The sequence below is a fragment of the Thamnophis sirtalis genome, unplaced genomic scaffold (assembly GCF_051295495.1).
Source record: "Thamnophis sirtalis isolate CommonGarterSnake01/CBP01778 unplaced genomic scaffold, rThaSir2_p1.2 scaffold_2, whole genome shotgun sequence".
Taxonomy (NCBI): Eukaryota; Metazoa; Chordata; class Lepidosauria; order Squamata; family Natricidae; genus Thamnophis; species Thamnophis sirtalis.
Window position 1 is genome coordinate 18,848,841 of NW_028261382.1, and position 12,899 is coordinate 18,861,739.

Consider the following 12,899-nt stretch of genomic DNA (forward strand, 5'->3'; position numbering starts at 1 on the left):
TTAACTTTGGAGTGAAGGAACACTCCCTTTTCCTCTGCTGCATTTCGTATCAACGTTTCCTTTCCTTTCCTTTCGGGACCTGACAGTCACAGCGTTTTTAAAAATATGTTACAGGTGACTCAATTCTTTCACTAAGTGCAGACATATATCACACCGAGGATGTTCCCATAAAGAAAGCACTGGAGGCTGTGATCTTATCGTTTCCCCGCTTTCCTTCTTCTCAGCTCTGCTCAATGACAAACATGCATTTCTACTCAACTTTCCTCCAGTTTCTCTTTGGGGATGGGGGAGGAAGCTTCCAAGAGGCGCATGGTGGAGAGTGGCAAGCAATGCTGCCGATCAGGCCTGGCAAGTCATGTGGTGTTGAGCAGGAACCAGCAATGTCACAATGTGTTTTGTTGAGCAAAAAGAAAGAAAGATTAACTCTTTCTAAGGCACGGGATCTTAGAAGCTCTCTTCTACTAAGCTCTCTTCTTCAGCATTAAATCCTTGATGGGTTCCAGCTTGAACAACAATGCAGCAGAAAGCCCTGTAGACAGGCGTCAGAGGACATATGAAACATATGAAGGACAGTTGTAGGAAGTGGGTGAAGGTAAAGGTTCCCTTCGCATGTATGTGCTAGTCGTTCCTGATTCTAGGGAGCGGCGCTCATCTCTATTTCAAAGCCGAAGAGCCAGTGCTGTCCAAAGATATCTCTGCGGTTATGTGGCCAGCATGACTAAACACCAAAGGTGCACAGAACACTGTTCCCTTCCCACCAAAGGTGGTTCCTATTTTTCTACTTGCATTTTTACGTGCTTTCGAACTGCTAGGTTGGCAGAAGCTCGGACAAGTAACAGGAGCTCACTCCATTTTGCGGCCAGTGGTTCTCAACATGGGGCCCATGCCTCACAGGGGGGCAATTTGATTTTTAATGGGGGCAATTTGAACCTTGTTTAAACCAAGTTAATGTCCTTTTAGGCTTCCTCCACATGAGTAGAGTTCACTTTTTGAGTAAAGTAAGAATTATATGTCACACGGGGGTATCAGGATTTTAGACCTGTTTAGGTGGGGCATGGTCAAAAACCACTGGTCTAGTCTAATGAAAAGAAGGACCAGGGGAGACATGATAGCAGCCTTCCAATATTTGAGGGGCTGCCACAAAGAAGAGAGAGTCAAACTATTCTCCAAAGCACCTGAAGGCAGGACAAGAAGCAATGGATGGAAACTTATCAAAGAGAGAGCCAACTTTGAATTAAGAAGACATTTCCCAAAGTGAGAACAATTAATCAGTGGAACTGCTTGCCTCCAGAGGTTGTGGCTGCTCCAACACTGGAAGTTTTTAAGAAGAGATTAGATTAGCCATTTGTCTGACATGGTACAGAGTCTCCTGCTTGAGCAGGGGGTTGGACTAGAAGACCTCCAAGGTCCCTTCCAACTCTGTTATTCTGTCTTTCACGTTGCTTATTTGCTTCACACCCTTCTGCTTCCTCCCCAGGGAAATCAAGGAGCTGAAAGATGTCTATACACATGTGTAGTCCATTCCAAGTCCCAGCAATTGTCATTCTAGCTCAGGTGTGATCTGCTGTCAGCCCTAAATCATTTTGTGTGTCCTCTCCAAACTCTTTCTGAATATGAACCTTTAAAAAAAAATCACCCTTCACATGTTGAGACAGGAAACATGAAAAGTGTGACTGAAGCCTAGTGCAGGCTTAGCATTCTTTGAGAAAAGAACAAACTAATAAATTGTGCATAGCATGGAATCATTGCAACACCCCCTCTGACCTTTGATCTCCCCCCCAAAAGGTTGATCCCAACCACTAATCTTCCTCAACAATAAAATGTATCACCTTGTTTAAAGCCCCTGTGTTTTCTTTTTTAACCTCTTATGCCCTAATAAGCCATTGAATGGGTTCATGCCAGATTCCAAGATTCAGTTTCTTCTATTATGGGTCATTGAATAATTTTCCTTGCCATCAAATTAAGCCATCAACCACGATGTAAAAGCCAAGATCAAGTGAGGTACTAATATCACTCTATAAAGCCCTAGTAAGACTACACTTACTACATCCAGTTCTGGTCACCACGCTAAAAAAGATATGTTGAGAGTCTAGAAAGAGTGCAGAAAAGAGCAAGCAAGATTGGAGGGGATTGGAGGCTAAAACATACAATGAACGTTTGAAGGAACTGGGCATGGCTAGTCTAGGGAAGAGAAGGACCAGGCGAGACAGGAGAGCAGTCTTCCAATATTTGAAGGGCTGCCACAGAGAGGAAGGGGTCAACCTATTTTCCAAAGCACCAGAAGGCCAGACAAGGAATAATGGATGGAAGCTGATCAAGGAGAGATTCAACCTGGAATTAAGGAGGAGCCTTCTGACAGTGAGAGCCATCAACCCATGGAACAAAAGTTGCCTTCAGAAGTTGTGGGAGCTTCAACACTGGAAGCTTTCAAGAAGAGACTGGACTGCCATCTGTCAGAAATGGTGTAGGGTCTCCTGTTTGAGTGAGGCAGGTCAGACTAGATGACCTATAAGGTCCCTTCCAACTCTGTTAATCTGTCTGTCTGTCTGGGTTGGTGACCATGCCACACAACAATCAAAACTAAGAAAACGCATTGTGTTTTATGAGCTGGGCCATTTTTCTCCCCACTGGAGTTTAAGGAATGGGGGTCATCCTATTGTCCTAAGCATCAGAAGCCAGGACAAGAAGTAACAGGTGGAAGATCATTACACTGAAGTCCAACCTAGAATTAAGGAGAAATTTCCTGACAGGGAGGATAATTAACCAGTTGAACAGTTTGCCTTCAGGGGTTGTGGGTGCTCAGTCACTGGAGGCTTTGAAGAAGATATTGGACATCCGTTTGTCCAAAAGAATATAGGGTCTCCTGCTTGAGCAGAGGGGTTGGACTAGAAGACCGCCAAGGTCCCTCCCAATTTTGATGATGATATGGTGATCCTGATTGTGATTATAGCAATAGCAATAGCAGTTAGACTTATATACCGCTTCATAGGGCTTTCAGCCCTCTCTAAGCGGTTTACAGAGTCAGCATATTGCCCCCAACAACAATCCGGGTCCTCATTTTACCCACCTCGGAAGGATGGAAGGCTGAGTCAACCCTGAGCCGGTGAGATTTGAACAGCCGAACTGCAGAACTGCAGTCAGCTGAAGTAGCCTGCAGTGTTGCATTTAACCACTGCACCACCTCAGCTCTTGCGATTGTAAGTTAAATATTACCTGTACTCACACCCCCAGTTTGACAATAAATGGTTGTTTTCAGCCCCACCCATCTGGAGACACTGAGGAATTTATAAATTTAGTTTCAGCCATGGCTGAGTGGACGTAATGGCATGCATTGTTCAAAATTGTGACTTCATAGCTTGGCTGCAGTGAAAGGTTAAGATTTTACAGACAGATTTTAACTAGCAAATCCCATCATCCTCGTGAAAAGAGGGGAGAGAAAATGAGTGCAGAAAAAGGAGAAAATTCCTACCATTTGGGGAGTTGGGACATTAGCTCAGTTTCGTTGCTACTTTACAATTATTATTTTTTTAAAAAGCAGTTGTTAGCAGGGTTATATATTTTTTAAATCCCTCTTGGTAGCAAGAGAGCTTTGCCAAAAGTTAATTCCTTACAATACAATTAATCCCAGAGGTGTAAATATCTTCCAGATCTGCCAGGTTGAAGTTGTGCCAATGGCAAGATCGGGCAATTACACTCACTCCCCTTAAATACAGGAGCCTTTCAACATTAATAGATCATTTTAATGGGGGCAATTTTTTAAAAAGAATTTGTATTTAATTTGCATGATTATGATGCTGAGTGTTGTTGGACAGCTGAGTCAGAGGGAGATATATTGCAATAACATAGCTGCATATTGATTCTAGCAATCTGGGCTCGAAATCTCAATGTAGGCAGCATTCTACCTTCCCTGAATGAAGAGAGGAACCATGCAAAGGTTATATGGAAGTGTTAGTAAACCTGTTGTCAGGGATTGAAGTAATACCCCCAACGAAAGAAGACTCAGAGGCTTGAAGTTCCTCAAAGTTCCATTTTATTAGAGATGCCATATTGGCACATCTTGGAAATCCCAAATCTGAAAGCTTCCAGGTTTTCCCCACCCAAATGAAAGTCCAAACCCCTGCCCAGCACCCACATGTCCATCTCATGGCCCAATCAATGCACCGTCCCAACTGGAGATGCCTCTCAGTCACACCACTCCAGGTACAGGGCAAGATGTCCTTGATTCTCTGAGAAAAGAATGTTATTTTGACTATATATCTCCCATACTCCACACAATCTGCCCTCCCATTTCCCCACAGCAGTAAATGTGGCAGGCCAGAAAGACCCAATGCAAAAGAATGGCTTCCAGGCCCGACACCTGCAATTAGGTGAAATGAAGTCCTCAACTTATGACCACAACTAAATTCCCAAATTATGTTGCTAAGGGAGACATGGGTTCAGTGAATTTTGCCCCTTTTCATGACTTTTCTGGCCACGGTTGCTAAGTGAAGCACTGCAGTTGTTAAGTTAGTCACATGGTTGTTAAGTGAATCTGGCTTCCCCATTGACTTTGCTTGTCCGAAAGTCTTAGAAGGTGATCATGTGACTCTGGGACACTGCAACCATCATAAGTACGAGTCAATTGCCAAGCATACGAATGTTGATGCTGTAATGGTTATAACTGTGAAAAAGAGCCTTTTCAAAATGCTGTTGTAACTTCAAACATTACACTAAATGAACTGTTGTAAGTCGAGGACTTCCTGTAAAGATTTTAGAGAATATTCACCTGATTTCTCCTAATTTTCCATAGGAAATACAAATCAACTCCAACATTCACCCTAAATTAATTTCACATGAGAGAACAAGAAAAAAAGTATTTTATTTATAATAACCTTTCTGTTACAATAACAAAGGGATAGAATCAAGATCACATGAAGGATTAGTGCTGATTTATAATGCACTACTTGGAATATTGCATCCAGTTTTCGTCGCCACGATAAAAAAAAGATGTTGAGACTCTGGAAAGAGTGCAGAGAAGATCAACCAGGATGATGAGGGGACTGGAGGCTAAAACATGTGATGAACGGTTGAAGGAACTGGGCATGGCTAGTCTAGTGAAGAGAAGGACCAGGGGAGACATGATAGCAGTCTTCCAATATCTGAGGGACTGCTACAAAGAAGAATGGGTCAACCAATTCTCCAAAACAGCTGAAGACAGGAGAAGAAGCAATGGAAGGAAAATAATCAAGGAGAGGACCATCCTAGAACTCAGAAATTTCCTGACAGTAAGAATAATTAATCAGGGGAGCAGTTTGCCTTCAGAAGTTGTGGGTGCTCCATCATTGAAGATTTTCAAGAAGAGATAGGAGAGCCATTTGTCTAGTCTATTGAAGGGAAGGACCAGGGGAGACAGGATAGCAGTTTTCCAATATTTGAGGGGCAGCCACAGAGAGGAGGGGGGGTCAAGCTATTTTCCAAGGCACCCAAAGACCAGACAAGGAATAATGAATGGAAACTGATCAAGTTGACATTCAACCTAGAAACAAGAGGGAAATTTCTGACAGTGAGAGCAATCAACCCATGTAATGGAAGTTGTCTTCGGAAGTTGTGGGAGCTTCATCACTGGAGGCTTTCAAGAAGAGACTGGACTGCCATCCGCCAGAAATGGTGTAGGGTCTCCTGCTTGGGGGGGGGGGGTTGGACTAGATGTCCTACAAGGTCCCTTCCAACTCTGTTAATCTGACAGTCTCAAATGGTATTAGGTCAGTAGCTAAGACATTCCACTGGTTGATTGTTCTCACTGTTAGGAAACTTCTCCTTAGTTCTAGGTTGCCTCTCTCCTTGATTAGTTTCCATCCATCGCTTCCTGTCCTGCCTTAGAGAAAGCAATGCAGGTGAATAGCATACTTTTTTTTCCTGACCAGTAGTGAGAAATCATTGGGGAATATTTCACTGAACCATCTTGAAAATACAGGTAATTCTCGACTTACAACAGTTCATTTAGTGATCGTTCAAAGTTACAATGACACTGAAAAAAGAGACTTAATGACCGTTTTCCCCACTTATGACCATCCCCATAGTCATGTGATCAAAATGGTATTTATGACTGTTGCCGTGTCCCCAGGTCACGTGATTCCCCTTTGGCAACCTTCTGACAAGCCAAATCAACAGGGGAAGGCAGATTCACTTAACAACCGTGTTACTGACTTAACTGCAATGATTCACTTAACAACCGTGGCAAGGAAGGTCATAAAACAGGGCAAAGTTCACTTAGCATATGTTTTGCTTGGCAACAGAAATGTTGGGGTTAATCATGGGGTCGTAATTTGAGGAGTATCTCTATCCTGAAGAACTAAGGGCTTCGTAAATTTGAGGGTTTGAGGGTTAATGCAGGCTTTACGAACTGCTCTTTCGAAAGTGGGTTACTATAGCTCCTCTCCCCCCCACCCCGTTTTAAAACAGCCACCCTCCTGCTTTCCCCAGAATAAGACCAACTGTTCTGAAGAATCATCTTTCAACAAGAGCTAATCAGTCTGTTCTACCCTTCCATTTCATGCTTGCCAAGTCAAAAGATGGTCTTTAAAAAAAAACGTAGTGCTTGGAATACTTTGGTTTCCTTATGCATGTTCCCCACTTTATTCATTCAACTCGGGGCAAATTCCTGGTACGTTGCAAGCTAGAGATGCCATTTTCCTGTCTGTCTGTCTGTCTGTCTGTCTGCCTGCCTGCCTGCCTGCCTGCCTCTCTCTCTCTCTCTCTCTCTCTCTCTCTCTCTCTCTCTCTCTCTCTCTCTCTCTCACACACACACACACACACACACACACACACACACACACACACACACCTTTTTTATAAATAAAGTTTTGTATTTTTCCATTTTCATAACAAATCACCACATGTAAGGTTCTTCATTTAGGCAAGAAAAACGAAATGCACAGGTACAGTATAGATGGTACCTTGCTCAATAGTAGTAACTGTGAGAGGGATCTTGGAGTCCTAGTGGACAATGATTTAAATAGAAGCCAGCCGTGTGCAGCAGCTGCCAAAAAAGCCAACACAGTTCTAGGCTGCATAAACAGAGGGATAGAATCAAGTTCACGTGAAGTGTTAATACCACTTTATAAGGCCTTAGTAAGGCCACACTTGTAATACTGCATTCAGTTTTGGTCGCCACGATGTAAAAAAGATGTGGAGACTCTAGAAAGAGTGCAGAGAAGAACAACAAAGATGATTATGGGACTGGAGACTAAATCATATGAAGAATGGTTGCAGGAACTGGGTAGGTCTAGTTTAATGAAAATACGGACTAGGGGAGACATGATAGCAGTGTTCCAATATCTCAGGGGTTGCCACAAAGAAAAGGAAGTCAAACTATTCTCCAAAGCATCTGAGGGCAGAACAAGAAGCAATGGGTGGAAACTAATTAAGGAGAGAAGCAACTTAAAACTGAGGAGAAATTTCCTGACTGTTAGAACAATTAATCAGTGGAACAGCTTGCCTCCAGAAGTTCTGAATGCCCCAACACTGGAAGTCCTTAAGAAGATGTTGGATAGCCATTTGTCTGAAATGGTATAGGGTTTCCTGCCTAGGTAGGGGGTTGGACTAGAAGACCTCCAAGGTATCTTCCAACTCTGCTATTGTATTGTATTGTATTGTATTGTATTGTATTGTATTGTATTGTATTGTATTGTATTGTATTGTATTGTATTGTATTGTATACTATTACATAGCCAACATCGTATTGTATTATTGAATGTTTACATCAATTTGTCTTGCCATCAACTCCCAAAATCAATTATTGGCTCTTCTGCTCTCCATACACCATATTGGTACCTTATCCATCACTTTCTTCTCCTTCTTTTCTCCCCCTCCCTCCCGCCTTTCTTCCCTCTGTCGCCCTTCTCTTCTCTACTTCCCTTTCCTCTCTCCTTCTCCTTTCTCCCCTTTCCACTCCTTCTTTCTCTCCTCCTCTCCCCCCCGCCCTCTCTCTTGTCCCTCTCTTCTTCCCTTTCCTCTCCCCTCTACTTCATACTCTTCATCTCATTTACTTGGTGTATTTCAGCTTCTGAGCAAGCTCCATTTTTTGTTGATGGTATTTATAATTCCTATATATTAGAGTTACAACCCCCGGTATGCCCACATATGGGAGGAAGATCACTACTTCCATTCAGCACAGGTTCGATTCCCAGTTAAGGGTATGGCTAGCTGATGAGAGCTAAATAGCTTGAAATAGATCTATACTAGTCTCCCTTTATTTATTTATCAGCACAAATACAACATATATATATATATATATATATATATATATATATATATATATATATATATATATATATATATATATATATATATATATATATATATATATATATATATATATATAGTCATTCTTTTTTAAAAGGAGTGTGTAAAAGAATAATGACACACACTCCTTTTTTGATGAGTTTATTTTACTTGCATATCCACAGTTCTTCCCCCCCCACCCCAAAAAAAGACAAAAATGTCTTCTTCTAAATCTTCCTATCGTGTTTCCCCGAAAATAAGACAGGGTCTTATTAAGAACCGAGGTGGCGCAGTGGTTAGGGTGCAGTACTGCAGGCCACTTCAGCTGACTGTTATCTGCAGTTCAGCGGTTCTAATCTCACCGGCTCAAGGTTGACTCAGCCTTCCATCCTTCCGAGGTGGGTGAAATGAGGACCCAGACTGTGGGGGCGATATGCTGACTCTGTAAACCGCTTAGAGAGGGCTTTCAGCCCTATGAAGCGGTATATAAGTCTAACTGCTATTGCTATTCTCTTGACCCCCTAAATAAGCACATGGCCTAATTTTGGGGGAGGTCTTATTATTTTTGAGGTTCAGGAGGCGATGAGCGTGGCCACCTTATAGCTGCTGCTGTGTTGCAATATTTTTGAGGTGGGCTTATTTTGGGGGGAGGGCTTATTTTAACCCGATTGGGCTTATGATTTGTGGAAGGCCTTATTTTCAGGGAAACAGAGTACTATACTGGAATTTGTGAAAGTGAAACACAAAAGAATCCCGAGTATTGAATTTATACGTCTCTTTCCTGCCCCCATTCCCCTCCCACAACCTCTTGGGGCAAATCCATTTCATCTTGTACAAGAATTGTTTTGGCTTCTGTCACACTTCTTCCGCTTTTCAACCAACCTGTTTCGGGTTTACTTTCCATTTCTTTTCTACAGCGAGCTGCTGGGTTTCATTGACACTCATACACACCCCAAAAATCTGAAAGGGATTAGAAATATGAGCTTTCTATATGCCAAGAGGCACGTTTTTGAAGTCGCGAGGATTCGAATTCCACTTGACGATGGAACATGGTTTTAACTTATGAATTGCATGTTGAAGATTTCTCAATCTGTAGGGTCTCAAATGTTCTTAGACAACTTTTCTAAGGCCCCATTTTTTTCTAAGTCAAATCCAAGGTAGTCCAAAATTTACAACTATTCGTTTAGTGACTAAATTTACAACGGCGCTTGGGGGGGAAAGTGACTTATGACTTGTGTCTCACACTTATGATCGCTGTAGCATCCGTAAGGATCACGTGATCGAAATTGCTTGGCAACTGGCATGTATTTAGGATGGTTGCAATATCCTAAATTAAGCAAAATCAAGGGGGGGGGGGGTAGGAAGCCAGATTCACTTAACAACCGTGCTACTAAGTTAACAACTGCAGTCATTCACTTAACAGCCCTGGCAAGAAAGGTCGCAAAGTGGGGGCAAAACTCACTTAAACAATTGGCTTCCTTACCAATGAGATTGGGGAATGGAGACAACCTGCGTGTGTTTGAGTGAAAGCTTTGGAAATCATCCTAGGTCAAAAATTAAAAGAGTGATTAGATCCAATCAGACTGCAGGGAGAGAATAGTCATCACCAGAGAAATATGACAGGGGTCAAAAGTACGTCAGATGCTTTCATTAGCTAATAAAGCAGAATGTTTGTAGCTCAGCATTGACATGAGGGGTCCCTGGTGCTCTCTGAGCTTGCTTGTTTTCTTGCAGAGGTTTCATTACCCAAACTAGGTAACATCATCAGTGCTAGTAAGAGGTATGGTTTGCTGTCAGTTTATTTTTGAGTGGCTTGCCTCTCAGTGTTGGTGGAGATGGTCTTGGAGAATCGTTGGTTGTACTGTTTGCTTTTGGCTTCTTTGGCAGTTTCTTGACTGGGGCATCGTGTATTTGCACACAGAGAAGGAACCTAGTCCAGCATTGGGCCCCCAGCCATTCAACAATCTTTCTTGAAGCTGGCAACTTCTTCTGCCCTTCATCTATGTTCCTTGCAGTGCTTGGGAGGGGGGGCGGTCTGCATCTTTAAAAGACCCCGCATTACCATGCCATCACTCTCCCCAGTGGCTATAGATGGAGATTTATCCCTGACTTAGTGAGGGTGAATGTCGACTGGGCTGTTTTAAGCTGTAATGGTGATTAAATCATAGAACATTCGCTATTCTATGTCCCTCTGATTTTTATCTCCATCCTTTTCCCATTTCTATTCACTAAGCGAAGGCAGGAGGCATAATGCTGTATTTCTGAAAGGTCCCTGGACAGATTTAGTGCTGGAAAGGAATATATATAGACAGCTGGAATGAGGTACCCTGTTTTTACTACAGCAAATGCCTTGTATTTTAATATGCTCTTCCAGCCAATGCTAAAATGACTTCATGACATGTTCCTTGGTAAGGTCATTGGTGTTATTCAGAGATTTCAGGCTCCCTCAATTGAGCAGGTCATTTTTTCAGGATTCAGTAGGGGAGCCCCAGATACCACAATCTTGAATTTGCAGCTGATTCTGCTATGGAGCTTCTGTTGTGTTTGTGAATCGGCATGTCCAACTTTCCTGCAAAAATCAGAAGGAAAACTTATTTATTTATGTATTTATTTAGTTTGTCAAACATGTACGAGATAACAGGTATAAGTATAAACATATACATGATCACAGGAAATGGGTATGAATAAATGGGGAGAGTAGGACAGGGACGGTAGGCACACTAGTGCGCTTATGCACACCCCCTTACAGACCTCTTAGGAAAGGGGTGAGGTCCATACTATACAGTTTAAGATTAAAGCTATGGTGGTTTGAGGATGTAACAACGGAGTCAGGTAGAGCATTCCAGGTGTTGGCCACTCTGTTGCTGAAGTCGCATTTTCTACCATCGAGTTTGGAGCAGTTTGAATTGAATTGAATTGAATTGAATTGAATTTGTTTGCCTTGAATTTGTATCTATTGCTTGCCCGTGTATTATTGCGGTTGAAGCTGAAGTTGTCATTGACAGGCAATTGTAGCAGACAATTTTGTGTACGATGCTTAGATCAGACCATAGGCGGTGTAGTTCCAGGTTGTCCCTTAACCAGTATATACACCCATCCAAAAGGGTACATTTTACACATGATTGCAAATTTCTGAGATTGTAAGCAGACAAATATATTTCAGTTGATTTTAACCACATTCATTTTCATACTCCTTAGTTCTCTGCATCAGATGCAGAAGTATCCAACTAGATTGCTCTCAAAACCTGGTTAGTAACTTGGACTCTGTTATTCCTATCCACTAAAACACATATCAATTGTTTGTGGGAGAACAATGAAACAATGAAATATTCTGAACTTGAAGTTCTCTCTATCAAATCAACGTTACAGACCGATAATGCACTCCTTAATTAGACATTGCTATTAACTGGACTGCTATGCGATTTAAATCTTGCTGTTAATCTTTGTCATTCTACCCAGACATAGTTTTTATGACATCCAGCGAGTGATTCCTTTATGCAGTAATCTATCTAAAAACCACCTTTTTCTTCTTTCCCTTTTTTTAGAAGAATAAAGGACATGAGATTGAAATGAAAGCTTTTTTTTTCAGTCTGTCCATTAGTAATTTTCTGCTTAGTATTTGAAAAATGGTCCGTTTTAATTGCTTTACAGAGGAGAAAGCTATCAAAGCTAATGCTCTTTTTTCCCCCCAAACTTTTGTAATTATTTCTCTTGGACTCTTATTTGAAATGGCTTGAAAATATGTTCATTAAAATGTAGATTTCTCTCTTTCCCCCCACTCTTTCTGCGGCTCTCTTTCAAATGGATTTCCATTTCCCAGTGTTAGCCTTCCCCCCACCCCCACCCATATTTTCTTTTCTTTGTTTGGCCACTAGCTTTATGCAATAAAACATTTTAAAATAAAAGTAAGTCAGACTAGCATTATCATTGCTAATCTTCAGCAGGATTTTATTATGTAATCAAACCATGAGCCTACAAGGGAAATATGTATGTCTTTATGAGAATACTTGCTCAAAGCTCATAGCCCCCTCCCAAGATTTTGAAGGCTCGGTGAAATAGCTTGACCCCCGTTTTGTCCTTCTGTGGATGCATGGCTTAAGCACCTCACACAGAAGGATTGCAATGGCACTTAGCACTTAGAATGATATATCGCTCCATAGTGCTTTACAGCACTCTCTGAGGGGTTTACAGAGTCAGCCCATTGCCCCCAACAATCTGGGTCCTCATTTTATGCACCTCAGAAGGCTGAGTCAATCTTGAGCCCATCAGGATCGAACTCCTGGCTAAGCTCAGAGTTAGCCTGCAACACTGCATTCTAACCCCTGCGCCCCACAGGGCTCCTAGGACAGGGATGGGGATGAAATAGAAATATATCTGAATACAATCCAGCTTGAATTCCCAGAAGAAAAGTGGGATAGAAATCTAAGAACAAAGAAATAAAGAAATAAAAATAATCCAGGTTTTTGTTGTCATTGTTCAGTCGCTAAGTATGTTCAACTCTTTGTCACCCCATGGACCACAGCATGCCAAATGCCCGGTCCTCCATTGTCTCTCCAATCTGCCTAAACTCCTGCTTACTGTGTTGATGACACTATCTAACCACCTCATCTTCTGCTGTCCTCTTCTCTTTTAGCCGT

The 12,899-nt window shown here is 42.0% G+C and overlaps 1 long non-coding RNA gene across 2 annotated transcripts in view; it reads right to left on the minus strand.

The window, feature by feature from the left end:
• Positions 1 to 6,894: 6,894 nt before the first annotated feature.
• The window catches only part of LOC148048481 (uncharacterized), a 49,878-nt gene continuing 43,873 nt past the window's right edge, over positions 6,895 to 12,899 (minus strand). Inside the window, exon 4 of one of the 2 annotated variants that reach the window (XR_015695444.1) lies at positions 6,895 to 7,176. This is a non-coding gene — a long non-coding RNA (uncharacterized LOC148048481). Of the gene's footprint in view, positions 7,177 to 9,937; positions 10,832 to 12,899 lie in introns of those variants that run through there. The other variant, XR_015695446.1, reaches the window with a different exon arrangement.